The sequence below is a fragment of the Hevea brasiliensis genome, chromosome 14 (genome assembly GCF_030052815.1).
Source record: "Hevea brasiliensis isolate MT/VB/25A 57/8 chromosome 14, ASM3005281v1, whole genome shotgun sequence".
Lineage (NCBI taxonomy): Eukaryota > Viridiplantae > Streptophyta > Magnoliopsida > Malpighiales > Euphorbiaceae > Hevea > Hevea brasiliensis.
This window is the reverse complement of record NC_079506.1, coordinates 73406700-73414729: the sequence shown is the minus strand read 5'-3', so window position 1 is coordinate 73414729 and position 8030 is coordinate 73406700. Positions and strand designations below refer to the sequence as shown.

Sequence of the window (8030 nt, the reverse complement as noted above, 5' to 3'; positions counted from 1 at the left end):
TATACTTATTAAATTTGAAATCTAAATTAGCAACCTATTTCAGTCGGTTTCTAATTCATTATATTTAGAAACGGATAACTCTCGGTTTCAAAGTTAAGGAATTCTATTTAAGGCCAAATTAGAAATTTTATTTTGGTCGATTTCTAATTCCTTATATTGTCATGTTTTAATTTATTAAATATTAATTTAATTAACTATTTATTTTTTATATTTATAAATATTTTTAATTTAATAATTCTCTATATATCTAACTCAATATTTAATTTAAAATTTATTATACTTTAATATTTTATTATTAATATTAATAATAAAATTTTTCTAAGAAATTATTAATAATATTAATCAAAAGAAAAACTTATTAATAATATTAATCAAATTAAATAAAATTCACAATTTCCTTTAAAAATAAAAACCTGGCGCCAATTGTTTTAGGCAAAATTAAAACTACCTCTACAACTGCCCTTACTACGATTAATCTTTACAGACTATGCCATGGCTATTGGATTCGACGAGCGACACCATTACTTGCTGGGGGTTCTTTGTCCTCCGACAATTGCAATAGGGCGATGATGCTATGAAACTGCGGTGGTTTCGCCAGATTGGAGATTAAAAATCAGGGAACAAGTTTTCAAATCTTTACTCTTTGCTGATTTTGCAGTGAAAACAACTTCTAGCAATTTCAGAGAAAGGCTTTTGAGTTCCACTTGACACACATACACACACTCTCTCTCTCTACTGGTAAAGGAAGTGGCTTTGGGATCCTAACCCACTCATCTTATCCAATTTACGCTGCCCATCTCTCGAAATCCCCAGGTTTCTACCGTCTGCTATTTTCTTCGACGCAATCCCCTAATTTCAAGGTCTTATAGTTTTTGTTTTTTCTTTTGCATTTCATTTCGCTCTGTGTGTGATTTTGATGTGTGTTGTTATCGATTGGTTAGGTCGTGGAAGCGGTGAGATTTGATGGCTTGATAATGGATAGTGTGGAATTATTATAGAGAGGGAGAAAGTTTATGGTGTGCACTATCCCTTATCAGGATTCTGAGGTAAAAAGCTCTTTTTATTTTTCGTTTCTTCATTGTTGCTTTCGATGTTTCCTACCCCTCTCCCCCCTTCTTTTTTTTGTCCATTTTTTCTTTTTATAATCTTTGATTGATTTGCATTTCTTGGTTTCTAGTTTGTTAGATTAGGAATTGTCTTCTTTGTCCTTTTAATTTAACCCTTTCAATTTTCAATTTGTAAATTCTTTCAACTTCTCTGTCGTTTTTCTTGAGATCTTTTCTTCGACATCTGTTAACAATAAGGATAGGATTTTATCAGCTCCGTCTATTCACAACTCAATTTTATATATTTTGTAAATTATTTCAGGTAAAGCACAATAATTTATTTTCATTTATATATCTGGGAATTGGTGTTTCGTTGAAGAGGCTGCTGCAGACTTTCTGTTTTGAAGTCAAGAGAGAAGTTTCTCATCTTTTTCCAAACAATTTTTGTTTGTTTGCATCTGAGTTCATTCTGAGAATCTTAGAACCATATAATTTTGGATTTCGACTGCATATGGGCTCTCCTTTGGAGCTTCAAATGTTGTAAGCCATGGGAGAGTGGATCATTGGAGGTTTCATCAATCTATTTGACAAGATTGCCATTAACTTTGGGACTAACCTTCTTAAATTGGGTCACACTGAGGTATGCTACTTTTTTTTCCTTGCTCAATTAGTCCAGCCATCCATTTAGGATTTAGCATTCTTTTAGTAATGCAGCTCACTTTAAACATCCTTGACATGTTTCCAAAAGTCTTATAGTTTCTTAAAGCAGCTGTGTAAATTTGTGCTTGAGTTGTGTGGTACTTTAATCCTAATAAAATTTTTTGTCTCTATTTCGTTTGCTAGTGAAAGGCCAATTTATTTAGCTTCATAATGCATGACCTGTATGAATTTATGTTATAGTGAGCCATTAACTTTTGAGTTTAGTATGGAGATAATGAATAGATTTTACCTTTCCAAATACTAATTTAATTCTTTTTATCATGTTTATGCTTCCATTTAATACGAAAACAATTAAAGACATCAACTGCGATACCTTCACATCTTCACATCATGTAATGAGCTTCAATGAATCTGGCTAAATTATATTCACAGAGAGAGGCATTCTACTCTAGACACTGATGGAACTAGTGGGAAGAGTCATTTGAAGCCTATCATATACTTTCAGACTTGGAGAGATGGTAAATTCTTGTCTTAGGCTGTCTTAAATTATTTGGAGGAATTCTCTTATATAATAAAGGTGACATAACTTGTATTGTTCACCTTGAATATTTGATATTTGTTGTGCAGGTATTCTATTTTTCTTTCTTGGAAATTGCCTTAATTTCATTTTCTTTGGATATGCTGCTCAGGTCCGTGTGGATTAGGTCTGAGCAGAATTCGGTTCAAACCGAAAAATCAAACCGAACCGAGTCAATTCGGTTCAATCAATTTGATTTTAAAATTCAATCAGTTCAGTTCAATTTTACATTATAAAAATTTCGATTATCTCAGTTTAGTTCGGTTTTGAAGAGAAAAAAATCGGTTAAACCGAATCAAACCGAATAGTAATTTATATATTCAAATCAAACCAAATCGAATCGAATTAATTTTTGAATTGATTTATTTTTATGGAAAATTTATGAATTACATTTAATTTTATATATATTAATTATTTAATTTCATTGATTAATGGTTATTAGGTTCAAACCAAAGTCAAAATTAGACTAAATAACTTAAAAATCAAGTCTAAATTAAAAAATCAATCAAAAATCAAAACCGATCGGTTTAAACAAAACCAAACCGAAATAGAGCAGTTCGATTCGATTCAGTTTTTCACCCATTTCGATTCGGTTCGGTTCGGTTTCTAAAATTTAAAATTCAATTTTTATAATTTAATTCAGTTCGATTTGATTCGATTCGGTTTGAACCGAATGCTCACCCCTAGTGTGGATAATATATTGCTAGGGGCTGCATACACATATAAGTTTTATCATTTACCCTTTTTTCTTTCTTGATGACCAATCCAGTTCATACCTTGCATGATTGGACAACACATCGGTGATAAACATCTCTTTCCTTTCTTGAACCCTATTAGTTCCAGCTCAGCTATACGGATATATAAAAGAACCTCTACTGTATTTCTTTTCAGATGTGGCAATTACAATTTCTTTTCACCAAATACAAGTTTTATCACATGCTCTATTTTTCTTCTTTAGATTACTCTATTTTCTGCTGCTCTAATTATGCTGCCTTTTCCAGGATCTTTTCTCTATAGCTAATGTTGCTGAACAGCATGAAGTATGGGATTTCCTATTTGTTTCCTCCAAGGTGTGAATTCTGTTGACATCTTGATATTTATTGCCATAGATTTTGCTTGAACATATTTTCATTCTCTTTTTTCCTCTACCTTATTTTTTCATTTAGTAAGATGAATGATTCTATTATTTTATATTTTTTTCTCTTTCGTTTTAGAAGAATTACTCCTTTGGGAAATCTTCCTCAGTTATATGAACTCTGGCAGGTATGTGTATGTGTCCTTGATTGTCGTATCATTTTAGTTTACTCATTGAATTGCTTTTCACCTCCAATATCCTAAATAGGTATATATTTATTTTATTTGCAGTTGTGACTTATGAGTCATTTATCTCAGCTCTTTTTTTTTTTGGATGTTATCCTCAGTTTTTCAATTGGTCTCTCTTTGTTGTATATACATGCATGCTAGCATGCTTGTGTGCACTTTCTTTGCTACCCTTAAATTGTGTTGGAAGTTTGATGTTGTTTTAGAGAAGAAATGGTAACTAGGAAAAATAAGCAAAGGAAGAAACACTTTGCATAATAAGTGAAATTTTATCTAGCTTTTTGCTGTTTTTATATGATGAGCTGTGTTGTAAAATCTTTTTATCCCCAATCTTTTTTTATGCATTTTATTTTATAATATAACTTGAACCTACTGGTACAATCTCTTGGAAATTGTAGTCTACTATATGCATAAAGCAACTTGCATATGCAATACTTGAACAAATACTTATATCAGTTTTCCCTGAGGTCCAAGATCTTGTGCTGGATCTTCATCCATGGGAAGATGCATGTTCCGCCTGCCTAGCAAATACATGGCATCATGAAGCTCAAATTATCACAACAGTTCCAAGAATTATCAATTATCAATTATCAATTGCATAATTAATTGCTGTATGCAAATTTGAGAAGCTATTGTATTTTTTTCCTCTCAGAACTTTCATTGCAATTTTGCTGCTGTAAATTTAAGGAGTTGCTGTGTTTTTTCTTTTTTGACAAATAAAGCACATAAATTTGAGAAGCTGCTGTATTTTTTTCAGAGAAATGTCAAGAGCCATGGTCTAGCATAATCTAGTCAAAGTAGGAGTCACTTCCATCATATACAAGGTATTCTTTGTAGCAATGCATCATTGACAGCAAAGGGCTCACCTATAGAAGTTGCAGGTAAATTTTGAACTTAAGCTGCTATGGCATGATTAATATGGTGAGTTTTTCTGCTTTCTTTGCATTCTATGAAGGCTGCTGCTACTCAATTATTCTGAAAGGCAGCCATCCATGTGTACTGGGGGCAATGCACCATGACTGCCCTGCTTGTTTTGAGGTAGATTATAACTCTCTTACCTCTTTTCATGGCTATTATAGAAGTGCATTTGGACAATGGCTAGCACCTAACTCTGCAATTACAATTCAAATGATTACCTGCAGTTTTTATTTTGAGTTGAGATATTATGTGACTATATTGCCATGTGGACACACAATTCACAAGAAATGCTTGAAGGAGATGAGAGAACACTACTAGTGAGTGCCTATGCAACTATTGCTATTTCTGTTCTATTTAGTTCTTTACTCTTTTCTAAACATTTTGGTGCAAAATATTTACAAATGTAATATTGTTTACTGTCAACAGATATGCTTGCCCTCTCTGCTCCAAGTCAGTTTGAGATATGTCTATGGTATGGGAGAAGTTTGAGATTCTATAATAAGTTGTGGATAACAAAATCCTTCTTTCACACAATTGTTTTCTAGAAAAAAAAAAAGATAAGTTATATCTTGCAAGTATTTATATGACAATGAATTTGTTGAATGATATTTCTCTTTACTTTTATTCACTCTTGATTGTCTTCCTTTATTGTGAATAATTATACTATCTTATGGGCAGTATTAAACTTGTGTATTGGGGCTGCATGAGTTCACGAATTGCTTCTTATTTAGTTATAGCTTGTTGTTTCTATTGTTTATAAAGGTTCTCCTAAGAGGTCCAAAGAATGCTCATGAAATCCAAAGAATGCTCATGAAACTATGAAAAACTTTGGCCTAGCTTTTGGTGTGCCACACAGCCGTACTAGACCACATGTGCGGTCAAAGGGAAGGAAGTTTGAGAGTGCTAGAGGGACGAGAAATAGCAAGGGATTGAGGGTTTGAGTTGTTTTTAGTTCCAAAATGTCAGGCAATTGTTTTATTTTTGATTATTATGTCCCAAATTTTGTTAGACTCTAGGTTCCAATGGAACTTGTTTATGTTATTATTAATTCCTAGCTTGAATTGTTTATGTTATCTATATATAATATTGATTGATATTTAATATTTGATACCCTTATATCATAAATATTGTGATATTGAGCACTATTATATGCTTCAATATAGGAAATAATATATTAAAAAAATTTACAGTAATTTGAAACAGATTGCATTTGGTTTTGAAATAGAAAGGATTTCTTTTTTAATTTTATTATGTTTAGAAACGGATTTGAAATGGAAAATCGAATGCATTTCGATTTTAAAAAGTGTTTTATTTTTGTTTTATTAATATTACAAGTTAGAAACTGATTAGAAATGGAAATCCATTTCAGGTCAATAGAAACAAAAAAGTGTCAGTTTCTAACTTGAAACGAATTTAGAAACAGAATTAATTCGGTTTCTAATTTAAAAATGGAAATGTCTGTTTTAAAATGGTTTCAGAATTTGAAACGAATTTCATAATCCATTTTAAATTTATTTAGAAACCAGTGGATTGTAAACTGAATATTTCAGTTTCAAATTAGTTTCTAATTGCAATTAGAAATCGATTTTCACTGATTTGAAACCAAATTTTCGGTTTCAAATTCCCTTTTTTCTTGTAGTGAACGGACAAATGATACTTATTAGGTTTGATGGATGAATTCCTGTCCATGTTGGTAACACTGGCTGGAAAGATGTCTATCAAGGGTACCGGTGGAAATGCCAACATAACTCTAGCTATGAAAGTACAAGCATAATTAATAATGGAGCTTGAAAGGTATCTCTCATTGCCCTAAAGTTTCATTATTTTAAGGATTTTAGCTATGCTAGATTAATTTTTGGTGGGCATAGCTAAAATGAAGGCAAAAATGAGATCTTGGTAGAATATGTGTGTGCTTTATGTGCTAAAGTTGAATGACTGGAAGTAGGTTGCGGTATCTAGGTTGAATTGCAGTGTGGCTTGAGGTTTAAATTTCTAGAACTTGGTATGTGCTTCATAAGATTGCCTTGCTAGAATTTTTTAAAAGTATTCTTGGGTTTTGGAGAAAGTACTTTTGTGATGCATTATTTGTTTCTATGAGATGGCTTGATTTCTTTGAATGTGCTGGAAAGTTTTGTGGTTTAAGCTGATAAAAGTGGCTAAATCTTGGTATGATGAAGTGAAGTTGTGCTTTCTAAGTGTTTGGGCAAGCCTAAGAGTTGATTAGTACAGGATATAGTGGAGTACAATTGAGAAATAATGAAGAGTTTATGGTGTTGTGCAATGAAAATTAATTGGTACAACTATACAAATATATTTTTACAACTTGTTTTTATTGGGCAAGCAATAAATAGTTCATATTGGCACCACAAGTCAATTAGGTCCAGAATTGCTCAAGAAGCAAAAAGTATTAGTTTTGTGTAGTGGATATCAATTTTCCATTGAGGAAGAAAAAATTTGGTGTTATAAGGTGCAAATTTGGTCCTACAGAAAATTTGGCAGCATTTTCTCATATAAATTGCTTTAATAAAATTTTCTTAACACCGCACACAAATCATAAAAATTAATGATGTTATTCAAGGTTTACAAATTTTGTGTCACACAATACAAAGGTTCAACATGTGATCAACATTTTTCTCAACATCAAGGGTCCAGAAAAATTCATAGAAGCTCAATTCACAGGTATCATAAAGCAATTACATGGTACAATCAATAATCATGCAGTACATTATTAATTTTATCAGAGGTGCATTACCTGAAAAATTTTAATGCCAAAATTTATCAGTTTTTTTCAAATGTACGTTATGCAAAAAATTTTTGATACACAAATTTCATCATTCCCATCAAAATTCGTTACCCAAAAGATCCAATACCCAAGATTAATAGTTTCTATCAATTATTTGCTACCCCAAAAAATCCTGATACCCATCTTCGTCAGTTCTCATCAATTCTGTTCGTTACCCATAAGGTTCTAATATTAAAAAAATTCATACAATTTCATCAAATTCAACTACGATTCATCATTCCAAAATTTTTTGATACTTAGAATCATGCAATTTGATACTAGTTTCATCAATTTTATCAATTGTCCATTACCCAAAAAATTTTTGATACATCAAAAAGCCATGAAAAATCCCAAGAACACGTACGTTTCCCCTTCCTTTTCTTTTTTTCCTTTTCCTTCTTTTTCTTTCACTTTTCCTTTCCTTTCCTCCTTTCTTTTATTTTCCTTTCATTTTTCTTCTTCCCTTTGGCGCGTTGCTGTCTTCCTCCTTCTCTTCATTGACGGTGGTCCTCCCTTCTTCCTCCTCCCTTGTTGGTCAGCAATGGTGGCACCTTGTTCTTCCTTTTTGCCAACTAGAATAGTTATTAGGGTGGGTTTTGTAAGTTCTTATTTGAGATGACAGTTTGGGTGTGGAAATTGAGAAAGTTGAGAGAAAATTTGTGAGATGAGAGAAAGAGAAATTGAGAAAGTTGAGAGAAAATTTGTGAGATGAGAGAAAGAGAAGCTG

The 8030-nt window shown here is 31.9% G+C and overlaps 1 long non-coding RNA gene across 9 annotated transcripts; it reads left to right on the top strand.

Moving 5' to 3' along the window:
* The first annotated feature begins 417 nt into the window (after nucleotides 1-417).
* On the top strand, nucleotides 418-5578 carry LOC110650183 (uncharacterized). Of its 9 annotated transcripts, XR_002493903.2 has the most exons (10): nucleotides 418-860; nucleotides 942-1046; nucleotides 1369-1686; nucleotides 2064-2224; nucleotides 3285-3353; nucleotides 3498-3546; nucleotides 4361-4641; nucleotides 4746-4838; nucleotides 4948-4993; nucleotides 5284-5578. It is a non-coding gene; the product is annotated as an uncharacterized LOC110650183 (long non-coding RNA). The 9 variants fall into 9 exon arrangements; XR_002493902.2 differs by having other exon boundaries at nucleotides 4948-5578; XR_009143769.1 differs by lacking the exons at nucleotides 4746-4838; nucleotides 4948-4993; nucleotides 5284-5578 and having other exon boundaries at nucleotides 418-813; nucleotides 4361-4736.
* Nucleotides 5579-8030: the final 2452 nt, after the last annotated feature.